General features: G+C 42.5%; 1 pseudogene; it reads right to left on the bottom strand.

The window, feature by feature from the left end:
• LOC136578559 (zinc finger protein 850-like) overlaps nucleotides 1-21,058 on the bottom strand; it is a 189,446-nt pseudogene that overhangs the window by 158,082 nt on the left and 10,306 nt on the right.

The raw sequence follows: 21,058 nt of genomic DNA, 5'->3' as shown, positions 1-21,058 counted from the left end.
ATTCACTATACCTAGCTCCCTAGTTTGAACCTAACACATGGTCACAGAGGAACCACCCTGAGAAGGGTTCCCTGTCAAGATCCTGCCCCTTAAAATAACTAAATGCACTTTGTAGCAGCCTTGACCCTACGCTTTTTATCCCTTTGTTATTCAATCAGTTTTATTGAGAAATTTTTTAGATAAAATAAACCTATCAAGAAGGTCACGCAGGACCTTGTGGAAAGAAAATTAACATATCATGTAATAATACAAAATGGAACAACAACTACTACCTCTCACCCTTAACTTTCATGGTGTCCAATACCCTCGAATGAGGATATAGATTTTTTACCTCAGGTAGTACTTGGCCCGACAATAAGATTAAATCCTATCCTTACCAATATAAGGAAAGAAGAAAAAGAAGAAGAAGAGAAGAAAAAGGGGGGGGGGGGGGAGTGTGTGTGTGTGTGGTGGTGGTGGGGGATTGAAGAAGTAAAACAAGAGAGAGGGGAGAGGGGAAAGCAGGCAGGTTTAGTATTGCTATCCCTGCCATTCTGATGACCCACAGATGGGTCCTGCATTTATCATGCCTAAGAGAACAAGTCTTGGAACTCTGTGAAGGAATCAAATTCTATCCATGGCTGCCATCTTGACAGGAACTTACTTGCCTCCCTCGCATTTTCTGCACACGATTCCTCCATGTGACACAGGTGTGACATCTCTTGTTGCCATTCATACTTGGATAGTGAGTGGTCTGGCCATGGTGTGGTATGACCACCCTAGCAGCTGCCAGGCAAGATTGTAGTAAACCTCTCTTTTGAGATTTAATTGAGCCTGGGAGTATAGAGAGGAGGGCAACCTGTGGGGTGTTATCTATTCTCTCATGTTGTATTTCATTGTATGTAGAAAATATTTTGTCCCAAAAAGGTTTTATCATGCTACAACTCCACCAGATGTGGATCATAGTATCTCTATCAGTTCCATAGCACCAACAAAGCTGAAGAGAATATAGTGCGCAGACGAGTAGAATATCTGTACCACCTTGATAGTATCTTGTAGGTTTTTTCCTGAGCTACACAGGCTATAGTTTGTGGGTAAATATAAACTCCTTCTGCCAGTCGCCCTGGAGGATCGTGACTCCCAAATCCTGTTCCCATGCCTGTTTAAAGTTAGAACCTGTGTTGTAAGTCTCCTGGGTCAGCAAGCCATAGATCAGGGACACTGTATGCACCGGAGGGGACTGCAATTAAAGCAACAATTTCTCAAAGGGTGTTAGTGCAGTACCAAAAGAGCAGCCATCTCCGCGGGTAGAGAGAAAAAATTGCAGTTGATAATACACTAACCAGGAGACATAAAGGTCAACAAATCCGTTCCTCAGCACCTGAAAGGACTGAACAGATGGACCACTAAGAATGTGATAAACCCGGGGGGGGGGGGGGGGGGTGTCTTCCCATCTCTTTCATCCCAGGAAACGATCTTAGGTCTTACCTGGTGGAAACACCGGGTTGCTAAAAAGCGGAGTTAGGGGACTATCCTCTACAGATAGGATTTTACGTAATTTTGAGTCCCAAAGTCTAATCGTCCCTTTCAGCAGATAGTTTGAGGAGATGGCAGTGGGCCTATTACTGGGTCTTATCCATTAGAGGAGTCTTATGGGATTCAGGTAGTCTACTTGTTCCAGGGCTACTTATTGCTCATTAGTAGCATGGTCTGCCAATCTAAAAAGTGCGTTAACACTGCAGCTGTACGATAGAGTCTGAAATTCGGCAAAACTACTCCAGCATTAGTCTTGGAATATGATCAAACTCTGTTTCCCAGTTGTGGTCTCTGTCATCCCCATACAAATTTGATAGGGCCTGATCGTAATCTGTCAAAGAACCATACAGGAGGTATGATAGAAACTGCCTAAAAGATGTACAAAAACATGGGTAGTACATCCATTTTAAGGGTATTCATCTGTCCAAACCATGAGAGGTCTTTAGTGGCATAAGAGGAGAGGACTTTTAATGTGCGCTCCAAGAGAGCCAGATAATTCAAGGGAAACAATTTGGAGTGGTCTGTTGGGATAAGTACTCCCAAGTATTTAATAGCCTTCTGTTGCCACTTAAAAGGGAAATGTTCTGTGATATGTTTTTCCTACACTTGTGTCAGGGATATATTTAGAGCTTGTTTTTGAATAATTTTAAAGTTGGATAGATGACCAAAACGCTTAAACTCTTGATGCACCAGAACTGTGCAACAGCACACAATTACAAATTACACACCTGGGATGAAAGATTGTAGGAGTCATTATTATGACTTTTCAATTTGAAAGGCTGCAATTCCCTCTTAAAATAGCATTTGCGGTGATGATCAATAAGGATCAAGGGCAAACACTTAAGTTTGCAGGTGTACGTTTTAAAAAAACATGCTTTTTCTCATGGGCAACTGTATGTGGCATGCTCATATGTATACAGCCCAATAAACCTTTATATCTTAGCAAAAGATGACAGAACCAAAAATATGGTGTACAGAAATGTGCTAACATAGCATAGAGCAGTTACGTTCCTTTGACTATTTCAACTTTTTAGGTTTCAATATACAGCAAAACGCAGATTAGAATAAAAAATACAAATTCCACATGGACAAAATCGTGGGTAACAAGCTAATTAACAAATAAGCCCAAAGTGTCGGGCAGTAATTCTGGCAGCACAGACTACCGATCAAAAGTTTTAGAAAACCTTAAACGTTTACAGTTATTTTTTTACATTAACACAGGTCCCGTCTAGCAAATAATGTGAAATGGTTCAAAATGGAGTTTAACAACATAAAAATATTCAGAAATTTGAACCTGAAACTCAAAAATAGTCTGAATTTATGATTTTAACTGAAGGGCTTTTTTCAGGAAGCACATCAAGGACAACTGCTCTGAATGCAAATTATGGTTTGAAATTGGATGCAAACTATTCCTACAATTGACTCAACATTTGTAGATTACTTTCAAACCCTCTGATTGTATATAACCAGTACTGAAACAGACTCCATTGCAACACCCCTAGATTTGGACAGTTTTGCTCTTCAGGGCCACATTGCTATTATAATGACAAGAAAAAGCCAATTAACCAAAGAAGACAAACACACAACTATAACCCTAAGAAATGTAGGTCTGTCCTACAGAGAAACTGACAAAAAAGCCAAGGTGTCAGTCAGTACAGTTTTCTATGCCATCAAAAGGTGTTGGAGCGTTCTGCTGGGATCTGTTGTTCTACGTATTTTCCCAGCAGCTCAGCTTCACAGGTGTGGTTGATTGTGCTGGCTGAGCGTGGTTTGTTTTTGCAGTGTGAGCAGTCTTGTGTTCCTGCTTATCTGTGCAGCCTGCTGTATCTTCTGTGCATGTTTAGTATGTTCTGGTGTGAGCAGTGTCATGCTTATGCGTATCTGTGCATGTTCTATTCTGTGTGAACTGTGTCATGCTTCTGTGTTTCTATTCTGGTATGTTCTTGTGTGAACAGTGTCATGCTCCTGCATGTCTGTGCAGGTTCTGTTCTGTGTGAACTGTGTCCTGCGGTGGGTCCTGTATAATCTAGAACTAGATAGGTCCATAGGTTCCAGCGCAGGGACGACAGCTTAATGCAGCAAGGAATAAACAAGTTTCCATTTCAGCTGTTTAGAAAAGACTTCTATTTGCAGGTATGAGAGGCAGAGTATCAGTAAGAGAGCCACTGCTAAGATTGCAAAAAAAAGAAAACTTTCCTGGGCCAAGCAACACCTCCAGTGGACTACATGCTGATGTCAAAATCCATAGAGGAGTTTAAGAGGGGACTAGATGTCTTTCTAAACCGCTATGATATTAGAGTATATAGACATTAGGTGACCAGCGGGGTTGTTGATTTCAAATGTTGATCCAGGAATTACTCTGGCTGCCATTATGGAGTCAGGAAGGATTTTTTTTCCTCCATAGGAGCTAATTGGCTCGTTTTTTTTTTTGCCTTTCTCTGGACCAACAAGGGGAAGTTAAAACACGCTGAACTAGATGGACATTGCCTTCATTCAGCCTAACATACTATGTTACTGAAGAGTGAAAAAAGGTCTTATGGACTTTTGTATGTCTGAGTAGGTGAAAGGATGGTTCCCGAGTATGTGACACCAATTGTCAAATATGGAACAGGAAGCATGATGGTCTGGGGCTCTTTTGCTGGATACAGAGTTGGCAACTTGCACACTAGACAAAAAGGGCTACCACAGCATTTTTATACCACCTAGTTCGTCAGGTGTTGATATTACAGCAAGACAAAACATAGGTAGGCTTCAAAGACTGGCCTGCAAAGTCTCCAGCTAATAAGCCTTCATATTGGCTGATCAATGTCTGAGAAGAACCTGATAAGATTTTAACCTTTTATTAAGCTCTTTTTATTAAGCATTTCCCACATTCCAAACACGAAACTGCTTTGTTTTCTCAATGTGAATTCTCAAAATTTAAATTTACCTGTAAAATATTTTACACATATAAAACATCAAAATGTCTTCTCCTTTGTGTGAATTCTCTCATGTCTACCAAGGTTTGATTTATCTATAAAACGTTTTCCACATAGTAAACATGCATGAGGCTTTTCTCCTGTGTGAATTCTCTTATGTATAACAAGCTTTGATTTTTCTGTAAAACATTTCCCACATTCTGAACATGAATAAGGCTTCTCTCCTGTGTGGATTCTCTTATGTACAACAAGTCTTGATTTTACTATGAAACATTTCCCACATTCAGAACATGAATATGGCTTCTCCCCTGTGTGAATTCTCTTATGCTTAACAAGCCCCGATTTATGTGTAAAAGCTTTTCCACATTCCGCGCATGAAAATGGTCTCTCTCCTGTGTGAATTCTCTCATGTCTAACAAGATCTGATTTATCCGTAAAGCTTTTTCCACATTCAGAACATGAATATAAGCCATTTCCTGTGTGAAGTCTCTCATGTTTGACATAACCTGATTTATCTGTGAAGCGTTTCCCACAGAGGGAACAGGAATACGGCTTCTCTCCTGTGTGAATTCTCTCATGTTTAACAAGACCCGACTTATTGGTAAAACATTTCCCACATTCTGAACACTTAAATGGCTTTGTCCCTGCGTGAATTCGCTGATGTGGAATAAGATTTGATCTATCTGTAAAGCATTTCCCACATTGTGAACATGAATACGGTTTCTCCCCAGTGTGAATTTTCTCATGTCTATCAAGATAAGTTTTGTTTATAAAGCACTTCCCACATTCTGAACACATAAATGGCTTCTCTCCCATGTGAATTCCTTTATGTTCAACAAGATCTGACTTATTTGTAAAACGTATCCCACAATATGGACAAGCAAAAGGCTTCTCACCTGTGTGAATTTTAACATGTCTAACAAGATGTGATTTATTTGTAAAGCATTTCCCACATTCTGAACATGAATATGGTTTCTCTCCTGTGTGAATCCTCTCATGTCTATCAAGATGTGATTTTTTTATAAAGGATTTCCCACATTCTAAACAGGAGTATGTCTTCTCTCCCGTGTGACTTCTCTGATGTGTAGCAAGAGTTGATATATATCTAAAAAACTTCCCACATTCAGAACATGAATATGGCTTCTCTCCTGTGTGACTTCTCTCATGTAGAACAAGTTTTGATTTTTCTGTAAAACATTTACCACATTCTGAACATGAATATGGCCTCCTCCCTGTGTGAATTCTTCTGTGTGTACTAATATTTGAATTTTTTATAAATTGAAATCTTTCACCTTCTTTCTGCCCTGCAGTTGTTGTAACAATGTGTAATTGTTCAGGAGAAAGTTCCTCATGATTAGGATGATTATATGATAGATCTGTACTGTGAAGTCCTGGATGTACATTAAAAGTAACATGTTTTTTTCCTGAAGAGTGCTGCGGGATATCATCATCTTCCACTTTATAACCTAGCGATAACATGACGTTTCCCTCAGAGTATTCACTGGGATTTTCTGTTAGGATTAAAAATAAATTGGGTCATTTTTTTGTGAACAAATTAGGAAAATTTATAATTTTTCTGTCCGTCTGGAAACAAACATGCAGTTTGTAATGTAATATTTGAAGTCGAAGCTAGAAATGGATCCATTGAGAAGGAGAAATTGTCCAGAGGTGGATTCAACAGAAAGAAAAAGTCGTCCCTTTATATTTACCATTTCTTAGGAATTTGCTTCTGACTTTGACTCAAACAAGTTGCGTCAAAAATGTTTGATTCCATACATGATCAGGATCAGTGCCAGCTTCAAGGACAGGAACGGTCTTCTTCGGCAAGCTGGCACTGATCCTGTTTGCACAATGGTGCAATTCCATGCAACAAACAAGTTTAGCCAACGTAAATATAGCAGATAAAAATTCTAAAATGATTAAGAATCATATTAATAAAGTAAAAACTGACAGATAGATTGCCAAGACCACGCCTGTCATGTGCTTCAACTAATAGCTGAAGACCATGATGGCTACAACCAAGGACATTAAATGTCCGAAACTCATCAGCAACATGCCCTTGTACATATGTTTGGCAGTTTCACTTTTTAATTGATCAATAGAAAATGTTTATGTACTCCTTGTTTGTTATATGTGATTCAAGCCTTATAAAGCTTTGCATACCGCTAAAAAGTCCTTTTACACAGGAAAATATGCAGCCGACAAGCGAGTATTTTTATGCTTGGTAGATATAAAAGAAGGAATGAAATGATGAAAAAAAAAAGAAAAGAAAAATGAGTTGCCCATTAAGGCCTAAAATAAGGCGGCACTTAAGGAGGTCATACTTTAAAAATTGCCTCTGGCTTGACTTTCTCCATTCATTATTACATACCTGGGGTAACATCTACTGGAATCTCCTCCTTCACGTCTCTCATATACAGTTGATCGTCCGTCATCCACTCTTCTTCTACCTCCACTTTAATAGCAGTCAGATCTTCCCCCTGATTTGTCATATGTAATAATTCAGTACAATACAGCAGACAGGAGGAAAATCTAACAGGACCTTGCTATAAAGACGTGGTGTAGGGCTAAGTGTCATCTACCTGATCGTCCTCTGGGACATCAGAATCTTCCTCTGAACTGTCCTGGGAATACAGCGGACGGGGACATCTCTCCGGGGGATTTTTTACTATGAGTCCATCTGTAGGAAACACAGTGTGACAGAATACATATGTAGTGATCAGATGATGGCAGTAGTATCTAGGCGACCCTTACCCAGCTGATTGACCCTTGCATCCATCTCCTCTTCATCTATAACCACAACCTTAATATCAATCAGATTTTCATCCTAAACAGACAAGAAAAAAAAGGAAGACTAATCTTTGGTTCCATTACTTTATGGTGATCTTCTGTTAAGACTTTAGCGTAATCTACCTGATGGTCCTCTGAGACATCGAGATCTTCCTCTGAACAGTCTTGGGAATTCAAAGGATGGGGAGATCTCTCAGGGGGATATCTCCTACTGCATCCATCTGTAGGAAACACAGTGGTAATCAGATGATGGCAGTAGTATTTAGGTGACCCTCTCTTACACCCAAGAAAGTCTCCCCTTCTTACCACGCTCATCATCTGTTAGATCCGTCTCTTCATCTATAACCTCAACCTTAATATCAATCAGCTGTTCAACATAAACACACAAGAAACAGAAATGAACTTCGACTCTATAATGCTGTCAGATTCTAGTGATACTTAATCAGAAGAGACCAACAAAATCTACAGAACATCTATAACTGCAGGACCCCCCAATATGGATCTAGTATAAGGACCAGCATCATCTACCTGATGGTTCTCTGGTACATCGGAGTCTTCTTCTGGACAGTCCTGGGAATACAGAGGACGGGGACATCTCTCTGGGGAATTTCTCCTACTGGCTCCATCTGTGACATTGGGATCTTCCTCTGGACAGTCCTGGGAATACAGAGGACGGGGACATCTCTTTGGGGAATTTCTCCTACTGGCTCCATCTGTGACATTGGGATCTTCCTCTGGACACTCCTGAGAATACAGAGGACGGGGACATCTCTCCGGGGGATTTCTCCTACTGGCTTCATTTGTGGAGACACAAGCACACAGTGATGAGTAGATGAGCACCTGTATATCTATATATCACACACGGCTCTCAGCACCGTCACTTCAATAACCAACATAATACAGTCAATCCCACACCGAGAACCCCGGATCAGAGATGCTAGTCCATACAGAGACTCAGCTTTCACTTCTTCCTCCGGGTGTCATTTTCAGCATATTATCTTCGGGAAATGTGAATGTCAGTAGATGAACCCGCAGTGACAACCCTCATCTTATATCAGACAGATGAAGAACTTGTAGTAAGAAAGCACCTAAAGCTTCTTCTCCACCAGGAAACCACTGAGGTGCTGGAGAAAGCTGCAGGCTTATAGAATTATATTTACTGGGAATTCTTTTACTGCAAGCCGCTGACGGCACCAGGAGAGACCCCTGTGTTTCTTCATAATTGTGACTTATATACAGTCAAACACATTTTATTAGCAATTGGTACAGAAACATGGAATTTCAAAAGACTCACTTTTTATTGCAAATGTATATAGAGCTTCTTACCTTGTGATGTAAGAGGCCGATTGTCCACCTTCATGACGTCCTCGTACAGATCCTGGTGTCCTCCTATATACTTCCTCTCATCCTTGGAAAAATAGACAGCGACATCCTGACACCTTATAGGAACCTGACAACACAATATCCAGTCATCACCCAGACCCCTCCTGTTACTGTATAATGTCCAATGAAAAAAAGTTTGGTACCGTGTTAGCCAGTAAAGCAACATGTGATTGTTCCCAGCAAGAGAAATCAAGTAATCTTGTAGATATGATAGCTTTTAATGGCTAACAAAAATACATAATGTTAATGCGAGCTTTCGAATCTACGCAGGATTCTGCTTCAAACTTAAATGAAATAGATTTGAAGAGGTATATTTATACACATATACTTATGACAAGGCACAGACATGGATATGATTAATTTGCACCTAAAAGAATACTACAACAGAAATATAAACCTCTTTAAATAGTCACAATATCAACAGAAATACAAAATCTTTAGTCACAGATATCAGTGACTATTTAAAGAGGTCTGTATTTCCGTTGTAGTATTCCTTTAAGTGAAAATTAGTCACATCCATGTCTGTGCCTTGTCATAAGTATGTGTGTATAAATATGCATGCCTCTTCGGATCTATTTCATTTAAGCCTGAAGCAGAATATCGTGCATAGGTTTGAAAGTTCGCATTAACATCATGTATTTTTGTTAGCCATTAAAGGTCATCATATCTACAAGATTACTTGGTTTCTGAGAACAATCACATTTTGTAGAATGTCCCACATTCCCTGCAGCATCACCTCTCCTGTAAGCAGCTCTGTCATCTTGTTGGTGAGCTCTAGGATCTTCTGATCATGAATCGGGGAATGAGGGGGAAGCTCTGTGATGGGGAAATTACTCCTGCTCCATCCTCCAGACTTCTGGAGATGGATGATGGGAGTCACACCGTCCCCCGATGTCTTCTTCACTATTGTGTATTCCTGTGTATGGAGAGACACTGAGAAATATCATCATGTACACAATAATAAGAGATAGAAGTGACGATACATCCCTTTTAAATACCCATAATTAAGCCATTGAGAGATTGCAAAGTCGCATTCCTGAACTCCTGGCATCATGGGTCTCAGAGTGTGAGCGACAATGCCAGGAGAACAAAAGGTGAAGCTGCAGTAGTTCCCCGATGTCCTGTGACATCATCTGTCAGATTAATCACTGGGAGTACAGTGGGGTGCAGGGCTAGTGTAAGGTTGCTACTTGTGTCTGCCGCCCTCATGCGGTTCCGGGCTGTGGCAAGCATCATTCTGCTATTCCTGTGCATATGGATCCTCTGTCTGTTTGCATCCAGCACTGAGAAGGTTATCTTTACTCTGTTTCTCAGCTCAGCTGTGGGATTAATGGGCAATCTCTTCCCTATTTAAGCTGAGCTGATGCACTTCCTTGTGGACTCAGAATTGGTGTGTTTTAGGTTCTGACACTCTGCTTTCTGTGGTCACTCTGCTCTGTCTGATCTGTGTCTTGTGAGCCTCCCTGTGTTGGGTCTGTTTTAGGCCTTCTGGTCAGTCTGAGGCTTCTTGCATATCTGCATTTGTTTGTACGTGTTTTTTGTCAGTTTCCTGTCAGTTCCAATTCTTGTTTATGGTTTGCTTTGTCCAGCATCTGTGTGCTCCTCTGCTGCCAGTTCCTATGTTTGCTATCCCATCAGGGATAGTCAGACCCGAGGTTCCAGCACAGGGCCGCCCTTATCGGGGCGCTCGCCTTGCTGGTTAGATAGGGACCCATCCATTCCCTCTGCAGCCAAGGGTCAGTCTCCTTTTTTCTGTCAACAGTCCCTCTATCTGAAGAGTCAGCTGCTAACCACACCAGGGCCTATCTAGGCTTGGTGGGTTGGTCCAGTGGATCCACATTTCGTAAATCCATAAGAGCTAGATACCGGCTGTGAAGCGGTGAGTGTAGTTCACTTTATTATTTTAATACAGTGTGTCCTACTGAAGTGGGGTTGCTTAGTAACTGGACAACCCCTTTAATAAAAATATCTTTGGGAAGGCACTGGTGAGATGACAAATTTCTACACATAACAACCCAACCAGTTTTCTTTACTCGCCTGAACGGATTCTTCTTCTTTTTTTTTAGTAGTCTGCTTGGTTTATGTAGATAAAATCGTCAGGCTTAATATACAATGTATGTATAAAAGTACGTTTGAGTAGTGGGCAATAGAGACTAAAACCAACTAAATGTTTCACTATAATACATTATCAACACCTATCTAAAAACAGAATAGATGTATTTTGCTGTAACAGATCGCTGCACAGTATGATGTAATGCCATAGCACTACATCATACTGCAGGGGACAGGGTTGTTTGTATCTTGCGACGTTCATTACCTGGAACATTCGCAAGTAGGGGAACATCTGCATCTCATACTATCCTTATTGAAATAATGACCAAATATGGGATTGACAAGGCAACTGTTAGGTGGATGCACAACTGGCTGAGTGATCGAACTCAAAGAGTGGTCATAAATGGCTGCACATCCAAGTGGAAGAATGTATCAAGTGGGGTACCACAAGGCTCTGTCCTATGCCCAGTGTTCAACATTTTTATAAATGATCTGGAAGACGGAATTGAGTGAAAACTGATCAAATTTGCAGACAACACAAAGTTAGGAGGTATAGCTAACACTAGGAAAGAGAGAGAGAATTCAAAACGATCTAGAAAAGCTTGTACTGTGGGCAGCGACTAACAGAATGGTATTTAACAAAGAGAAATGCAAAGTCCTACATCTGGGCAAGAAAAAAAGGAAAAAAAAACACCTACAGAATGGGAAGAATTGGGCTAAGCAGCAGCACATGTGAAAAAGACTTGGGTATACTAGTAGATCATAGACTGAACACGAGTCAACAATGTGATGCAGCAGACAAAAAGGCAAACACAATTCTGGGATGTATTAAAAGAAGTATAGAGTCTAGTAATTATACCTCTCTATTATTCTTTAGTCAGACCTCCCTTCATACATGTGTCCTGCAGCTGCAGGCCATCAAAAGGCGTATCGGCAGTTGTTACGGGTTAAACTTTGGATTCCTGGCTTTGGCGCACTGTCCTGTGTTTCCTTGATCAATCTACAGCTTTCTCTAAGAAGCTGCAGGGCCTTTTACAGATTTTACTGCTCTGCTGTACATCCATCCAATTGAGCACATTTGCTTTATCATGTGCACCTCTTTATCTTCCGCTTCCACACAGACTGAGTAATGACATAGCATGACCCACCGTGCAAAGTACCACCATATATCTATGGACCCTCTCTTATCCTCCGTGGAGACCCAAATAAAAAGGAAGCAAGTCCGACCAGTTCAGCCTATTCTTCTGCCATGTAAATCCACAGGTAGGCAAAAAGCTTTATGGAGGACCAAAGAGATAATAAAGAAAGGCAGAGCTCCTGGGGTGAAAAAATAGATGAATTCACAGAAAAAAAATAGGAGGTGACTCACCTGGCGTGATCGGGCCACGCTGGAAGGGGCAGTCCGTCACACCTGAAGTCCCCATTAGCTTATAGATAGACTGATGGTTTTTAGGTCAAACAACCCTGGTTACACGAACATCCAAAGGAGAAGAGCATCAGTGGGACGCAAATGTGGATATCAGAAATGTAAAATGCAGGATAACAATAGGTAAACTAAACCCAGCTCTCCAGGGAATATGTCCATATGTATGCAAATAGTAAGGAACAGTCACTTTCTTCACAGGGGGTTTCGGATGAGAACACCCCCTAATCCTGATGTAATAGGCCAAATTAACCCCGACTCAGATTAAACCCAGGTATAGTTTGACCCAGGCTAGAGTATACCCCAGGGGATAAACTGTCCTAGGCCAATCTATTCCCAGGGGTGTAATATAGCCTAGTACAGACTTTACCCCCTCAAGGGCAGAATAAACCCATCTAATATGGTAGTCAATCTCTAATGATGTCTCCTTAATTATTGTGTATTAGCAGAGTCGTGAACTGTGACTTAATTTTAACAGTAAATTTATAATGAAGACATACCAAGTATTTGCTAACTTTTGTGATAAAACGGTCACAAACCAAGGATATTTGCCCAGTGTCAAAATAATTTAATATAGCGTGTCTTATCTTTTTATCTTCAGAGTTCAGGCAGAGACGTTTTAGAAGATTAATAGACTGCAGGTGGAATTGGAAGCTCAGATTGAAGAGTCTCAGAGGCTGGTGCAAGAAGTGACACGCCAGAGGCTTGGCTTTAGTGCATAACGGACGAGAATTGAAGAAGAGAGAAATATGTTCCTCAAGCAGTTAGCAAAAGAAGCAGAAAATTAGAGAAACCTGGAAAAGCCCATTTCAATACTTCAGGCTCAGGTGTCAGACATGGGGAATAAAATGGAGAAAAATACTGCATGTTTGGATTCTGTTTAACAGAGAAATTGAAAAAGAGTTAAAAGCGACAAGGCAACGGTATGAAGAAAAAACAGCTGCCTATGATCAACTTGAGAAGTTTTAAACAACTTTGTAACAGAAATTAGATGTTACTGTGGAGCTTGGTCATCAACAGTAGCTTATGTCCAAACTAGAGAAGAAACCGAAGAATGTGTGTGAACAGGGGCTGACTGAAGAGAAAGTCATATCTGCGAGATATGCCACTGAATGTGAGCATGCTGAAGAAAGGACTCATAAGAAAGAAATGGAAGTGTTAACCTTGGTGCCGTTTCAAAAGTTTGCCAAGAATTTAAGCGCTAAGATGAAATCAAATAGTCGTTTTGCTGAAAGGAAGGTTCAGAGACTAGCGACGTCTAGGACCCAGTTCAGACAGAAAAGAAAAGGAAAGAAGTCCTTATTAAAGAATCTTAAAAAGGATGAAGCTGAGAGGACCTCAGATTCTGCAGCAGAAGTCTTGGGAAAACTATGGCGAGATAATGCTGTCAAATATGGACAGTTTGTCCAACAGAAAGTAATGGTAGAAGCCTATCACAGGAATGCTAGCTCCAAGAACCCACTCATCAGTGAACTGAAAGCTACTAAGAAAATGTTAGATTCAGAGTAAAAGAACAGAAGCAGAGAATGAAGAGACGAGGGCAGAAGGAGACGGGCCTTCATCAGGGAGGAGGATATGTATACGTGCAGCACACAGAAGGGCCTGTAAAGGGCCGCAAACAGGCCTTCTGGTACTAAAGGAAAGGGTTAAGACCTAGAGATGTGGCCGGAACTAATATAAAGTCTCATGTCCTGGCACATTCAGGGGGAGAGTACCAGTGCAGCAGAGCTAAAGTGCTGCAAGCTGGAGGTCTGGTCTGGACCAGTTGTGGGACCGTCACATGTCTGACAGGGGAGAATGCCCTCCAGACACCCCTGGCAGGGTAGTGACAGTGGCCCTGTGGTTTTATGAACCCTCAATTACAGACTTTGTTGCGTATGCTGTGTCTGCTGCGCATACATTTGCTATGATGCTGTAAATAAATGCTGGCAGGTGCCAGTTTTAAAGAACTTTCTGTCTCCTGGAGCATGCTTACACATGAGGTGCTCATTTCCCAGTTGGAGACGCTGGCAATCCGCAGGTGCGTAATCCCCCTTGTCACACCTGTTACACTGGTTGGAAGTGTACCACAATAGTATTCTTGAAGGCTTGAAAAGATGGATCCAGCGAGAATAAGGTTTCCAGAGTTTATTCAGCAATATATGAACTTAACAGGCCTAACACAGTATAAAAATAATAAACATAGGCTAATAGAAGTGTGCAACGCGATTCGGAGAATACCTAAACCTATTTCTCAAGTACATGACAGAGTGTCTAGCCAGGTAATACATTTATGAGGTTCAGGCATCAGTGGGCATATGTTTGTAATTACCCAGTATTGTGGCTGTTGTGGCGCAAAAAATCAATTGTGTACCAACACTGTGTCCAGGAACCTTCAGTGGATTGCACATTTTGCGCTCCAAATGTGGTAGCGCACACAGACATGAAAAAATTTAAATAAAATTTAAAAATCACTGGAACGCCTTTGTGTTCCAAAGGGGTCGAAGGCAATTCGGGTGCCCAGGTGACTGGATGTGATGGGATATAGTTCAATGTAGAAACCAGAATATTTTCAATAAAATTGTGAATGGCCAATGATGTCAAAACTACACTAATACAGATTAATTAAAACATATAGTCACTAAATGAAAAGTATTAGAAGAACCAACAATAATACTCCAAAATCAAATACTGAACATGTTTACAGGAATGGGCATTGGATCATCCTACGGGGTATGGGCAATGCAGACAGAATGTAAAAAGTATAAAAAATATAGGAAATATATAGAGGCAAAAAATGGGTACGAGGAGTAGGGACATGGTCAAGAAATAACTTAGGGAATCCCGGGAAGAAGTTGTGCCCAAAAGGGGGCCATCAGAGGGACTCCAAACAGATACAGATTTAAAAACTTTTAGAATTACTCAATGTGTGTAATGGTTTAAAACACACCTAAGATCAAATATATTCAATACATGTTAGATGGCATAAAATGAACAACCATTGCAAGTAAAATGTATAAATTAAAAATATTAATAATAGAAACCATATGTAAAACCAGGAGGGGGCAATATAAAAATTGGGAATATTTTATAAAAGATTTTCCAATGTAATATGATAATTCAGGTAAAAATAATATTATTATTAAGGAAAGACAATATTATAAAAGGCATATATAAAAATACAGTTAGGCCACTCTTACACATGCTCTTGTAAAATCGCGTCTTTTTAACACAGCGTTTACTGCCTTGACATGTGTTTTTGACAACGTTCTAAACACAGCCAAACAAGCTCATAATACCAGAATTGAAAAAAAGACAGTCAAAAACACGATAACCATTCTACCCATTTATTTCAATGGGCGAAGCATTGCATTTTAAAAAACACAGAGACCCATGAAAAGAGATCAGACAGCGCTTAAAAAAAACACAGCATTTAGCGCATGTCTGAAAAACCCCATTGAAATCAATGGTAGTGTTTGACGGTATTAGTGTATTTTGACGCCACCAGATACTACGGGTTTGACAGGGGGAATGCCCCTCTCACACCCCTAGCTCCTGACAGGGCCAAGGATTGCAGGTCCTGGTAACATAGTGTCCCAACATTTCTCTGCAGCTTAACGCAGATGCAAAAAAGTGTGCCTAGCCTTACAGTATGAGCTGTAAATGCTGCGATGTTAGCAGTGTAACATGGCAGCATTACCATGTCATAATGTAAAGCTAAAAATAAAACTTACCCTCACCCTAAGGTGCCCCGCTGACAGGTGCTGTTCTCACCGCTACTAGTCCGCTGCCTGCAGTCTCAACTCGGTGTCATCTGCTACCCGACTCACTGCTGCTGCCCTTAGCCGTTGCGCTCCGCCCCCGGGACTGAGATTTTTTGCGGCCGCTCCATCTGTGACAGCTGCAGTGATGAGCGCTTCTTCTCTGACGCTGAGAAAGGCGCAGCAGGTGGGGTGGAACGCGACCTGTGTGCTCCTCCACTGAGCAGCCGACGATCATCTCGCCTCCTGCAGCCACAGCTATGTAAAAGTGACATAGGTTGGGGGTTATGTGTTCTGAAGCACCGTCGGCACCGCTGGAACAATCGGTTCTTTTGCCGCAGTGGTAGTGGAGTTAGCCAAGTAGTGGCTTCTGCCTTGCTGGACAGGCAGTGCATTGGCACCACCTATTTGGCAGCCTGATGTGCAGCCAAATCAGGTTCAGGGGGCATCACCCCCCTGTCAGTCTTGACCCCACCAGGAGTTCCTGGTGGCGTCAAGATACACTAATACCGTGTTTGACAGAGATTAACGCTGTGCTGAAAATGCAGCGTTAAACGCTAGAAAAAACGCATGTGTGAGAGCAGTCTTGGTGTAGGAAAAAAAGAAGAGAGCCATTAACCTCTTCCCGCTATAGGACGTACAGTTACGTCATGCGGGGTCAGGGTATGTATGAAGAGAGATCGCAGGGCGACCTCTCTTTATACAAGGGCGGGCGCTGGTTGTTTGTTACAGCTGACATCCGCTGGCAATAGCTGCAATCAGCCGCGTGGTTGTTTGGCACTATTAACCCTTTAAATGCCCCGAACAATGAGACCGCATGCAGCCGTGTGGGTGTCATGGCCACCGGGGGCCTTCTGAAAAGCCCCAGTGCTGCCTTATCAGACTGCCTATCAAGCAGTCCCAGTGAGGTGGCTTGATAGACTGCCTGTCATATTGCAGTATGATGAAATGCTATGGTATTACATCACACTGCAGGAGTGAGCAAAGCATCACATGTTGTAGTCCCCTGAGGGGACTAAAAAAGAAAGTAAAAATAAGATCAATAAAGTTTTTTTTTTTGTTTTTTTTTAACAATTAGTTAAAAACAGTAATACAAGTTTAAATCACCCCCCTTTTACCACATCTATAATAAAAGTAGTACAGCAAAGAAAAGGAAAAAAAAACTATATAAGTTTGGTATCGTAGTAATTGTACTGACCCATAGAATAAAGTTATCATGTCATTTTTGTTGCAGTGTGTGTGTGTCATAGAAACAAGACGCATCGAAAGATGGCAGAATGTCGTTTTTGTTTCCATTTTACTCCACTTAGTACCAGTTTTGGCTCCATTGTTTCACAAAACCTTTCTGGCTTCAGAATGTGCGGGGTCAGTCATGTGTCAGCCTGGACCTGCAGATCCATCAACAGCCATGTGGCTGATCTACCCTACACATATGAGTTTTAGGACAGCATGTTGGCGTTTAGTAAGTACAGCGCAGAATGGAGGCCGGGTTTTGTCACATGTGGATATCTATGCTGCTGTGGAGGGTGTTGAAAGATAGTATAAAGAAGTGGAGGAAGAGAAGTAGGAGGAAAGGATGAGGAGGAGATAGACGAGGAGGTATGTCCGGCAAGTCATATTTATCATAAAATATGGACCACCACTTTCGGCTTTATGCTCCATCTGCAGGACATTGACCTAGTGTGCCATTAAGGATATGTAACGCTCACGCATGGTGGATTGGCTCCAGAGGAAACCCATATAAATCCTCTACTCCTGTACTCCAAAAGGCTCCCTGTCTGCCACTAGTGACTGCTCAGCACACCTAAAGGGGAGAGGTACGTGCAGGGTGTCTGCCAGCTCCCTGGGGCAGCGCCAGAACACCGTGGCCTACTCACCACCGGAGGCTGCAGGCTCCACTGGAGAGAGCTTCACTTCCGGTCAGCGGGCACCTTCTCAGAAGAGCTAGCAGCGCTTCCATCTGCCGCTGGGGAGGGAGAGAGCTCCTGCCAGAGACTCAGACGCCTGCTGTGCAGATCCCAGGGCTCCATTGGAGGGCCCCAACGCTGCTGCCACTGACACCTTCCTTATCTCTGCCTGCACTGGCGGGGCTCCCTGGCATGGGGGAGACTGAAAGCCTCATAAATTAACCCTTGCTGGTCCAGGTCTGGAGAGGCTCAGCTGAATCCTGGCAGAGTAATCACCAGCCTGCACAGTCAGTGCCCTCATGGATTGCAGCTCAAAGCTCCCTTCACTTGTAGTAGACATGAAGATTAGTTAGCGTAAAATGTCTATTGATTTGTACAAACTAGATGTATTACGCAGCTGTAGTGATTTAACTCTGTAGAGGCTAATGGCCACACAATCTCATTATGGTAATTGTTGGACAATGGCATGGTGAAAGATGTGTTCTATAACATTAGCCTAATATAAAGCTCCTCTGCAGCCCCCGAGTTAAATTATATTGGTATGTAGTAAGACTGAAGATATATTTATCTTAAGTATTTCCCCAGCCCTCCCCCACCCTCAACTTCTCAGACAAAGAAGGTACTTTTGCCTGACCACTTGCTGAGGAGACAAAGACTGTCTCATACACTGGAATTGAGAGGGGTGTGGGGGAGAGGCGAGGGATTCTATATGATCCAACGAATGAAAACCTACATATGTTATCAATGCAATATGTTATACGCCCATAAAGGGCAGGTATTATGTGTGTTAATAAAGTGGGGGCCTAAGCAATGTACCGCCCAGACCCAGTTTAGACCAGAGACCTATAACTTGTGTCTGACTGGTTATTGCAATACTACACAATTAGGAAGCTACAGAATAACCCAAAACCTACTGGAGAAAATACCATTCAGTTCATACTGTGGTCACACACTTAAAACTTTGCAGCAGCACATGACCAGGAAGCCAACATATAAAACAACTTGTCATAAAGTAAATAAGCCACCAAAGGTTGTGCTATCTCAAAATTTCCTAAAATCTCTGCAGGAGCAGCAGCAACCTTCCCAACTCTGCTACATTCTAGATAACTCCTGATACTGTGCCTCGACAGCTGTGGGGGGGCTGGGGAGGAGAGGAGAAACTAAACGGTGGTGCAGGGAACAATAGTGGAGGTAAGAGCATAAAACACCAAAGGAGCGTCCCTGCATGTGTCAGACCTTCGTGCGGAGGAGTAGTTGCTTGCTCACTCCCCCCTCCTGTTCTGCTCACCACCCAACTAATAAAGCTGGAATCTTTGGGCCAAGGAGAAAGACATAAACTCACACTTGTTCTATAATCCACAAAGTCTGCTTCATCTGCATCTATTCATTGACTTTTGACCTGCTCTCTACCGACACCTAGTGGTGGTGTAGTGTCAGTCCACTGGCATCACTTCATTTTGACTATTCCTCAACAGTTATGCACTAACCACTAAACTATATGTGAACTTCCCCTGCGATACGTTATAAGTCCGGGCCAACGGATATCTCCGACTGTACCCCTCCAGCGAGATGGCTCCCATTAAACAAAAGAAAATAGCCAACAAGCTACAACAGTATGCCCAACCCAGTGGCTCAGCGGACACCCGATCTAACGAGCCCCTGAGGGGGCCGCCCCAATTTCACCTCCTGTGTCCACCCCAACCATTGCTGGTGTGTTAAAAGCAATTAAGGAGTCCCGCTCTGCCCTGACAGGGAAAATCGATGCCTTGCAATCAGACTTTAGTCTGCTGAGAGCAGATGTTCAAACGCTGCGGGAATGCACTTCCGAGATTGAGACCCGAGTCTCTGACCTGGAGGACACCACCACACCTCGGACAGGGTGCAGACCCTTAGTACAAGATTTGCAGTGCAGCAGAAGAAAATTGACGACATGGAGAACCGGCTGCATCGGTGTAATCTCAGGTTTGTGGGACTGCCGGAGGGAGCAGAGGGCAAAAACCCCTGCAATTTCTTAGAGTCGCTCCTCAAGCAGGCATATGGCCCAGACTCCCTTTTGCCTCTGTTTTGTGTGGAAAGAGCCCATCGTATTCCATCTAAAGCCCCGCTGCCTGGAGGACCCCCTCGTACCTTCATAGCTAAATTACTCAATTATAGGGACAGGGACAAAGTCTTGACGCTTGATCGCATGAAAGATCCACTGAAGTTCGGAGGGCAAACAGTCCGTATCTTCCCAGACTTTTCCTTGGAGGTGCAGCAGAGGCGACAAAAGTTCACAGAGGCAAAGAAAGCTCTGCCGCTAAACAGCTTGTCTACGCCATGTTGTACCCTGCTAGGCTAAAAGTGATTAAGGACGATCACTCTCATTTCTTCGAGAGTCCTGGAGATGTCCTAAATTAGCTCGGGCAAAATTGAATCCTGTCTGTGAGACATTACGAATTTGTTGCCGTGGCTGGCCTACTATTTCTTCTGTATAGCAACAACTGAATGAGACTTCCACCCCTTTCCTTACCGATTTCCACCCTTTCTCGCTTCCTTTCTCCTTTCTCACTTCCTCCACCTCCTTAGGCTTTTTGGCCAGCCACTTATAATACAACCGTTTTTGATATGTGATGTGGGTTGTTGTCAACTACGCTATTCCTCTCTTCTGAATTTCCTGGCGATATTACTCTCTGTGGCCCTTCCCTGGTGGACCCCTCCTCGTGGGCCAATGGCCTGAGGGGGCTCCGCTCCTACGGCAATCAGCCCACATATCAGTAGCCCATATTATAGCCGGGTATATGTGAGCTATGGTGATACAGCCCACACCTACACAATTGTGTCTCATACTCTTTTGCAGGGGGACCATATGACTATATTTGCTCTCTCTCTGTCTTAAGTTTCTCTGTTGGTTTTCTGGGGCAGGCCTAACGCCCCTCACAAAGTTTTGTATTATGGGATCCAAACCTGTCCTAAGTTTGGGGGGATGGGTAGGGTGGGAAGGGGTTATGGTTCATACATCTAAGAGAACTATTCTGCTTGATTGTACTTTTTTTGGCGCGACTCTTCTTTCAGTGTTATGCGGGTGTTCTGCGCAAACAATGTCCAACTCTATAGCAATGGCTAGTACGCATTTCAAGTTGATCTCCTCGAATGTTAGGGGCTTGAATTCCAAATTTAAAAGAGCCTTGGCTTTCAACTTTCTAAAAGTTCATTCTCCCCACATCATACTATTCCAGGAGACGCATTTGCAGGGCTCAAAGATACTGGCTCTTAAGAGGGCCAATATAGGCTCTGCGTATTACGCTACTTATTCCAACTATGCCAGAGGAGTCAGCGTGCTGGTAGCTAAAT

The sequence above is a fragment of the Eleutherodactylus coqui genome, chromosome 9 (genome assembly GCF_035609145.1).
Source record: "Eleutherodactylus coqui strain aEleCoq1 chromosome 9, aEleCoq1.hap1, whole genome shotgun sequence".
Classification (NCBI taxonomy): domain Eukaryota; kingdom Metazoa; phylum Chordata; class Amphibia; order Anura; family Eleutherodactylidae; genus Eleutherodactylus; species Eleutherodactylus coqui.
This window is presented reverse-complemented; position numbering and strand designations above follow the sequence as displayed.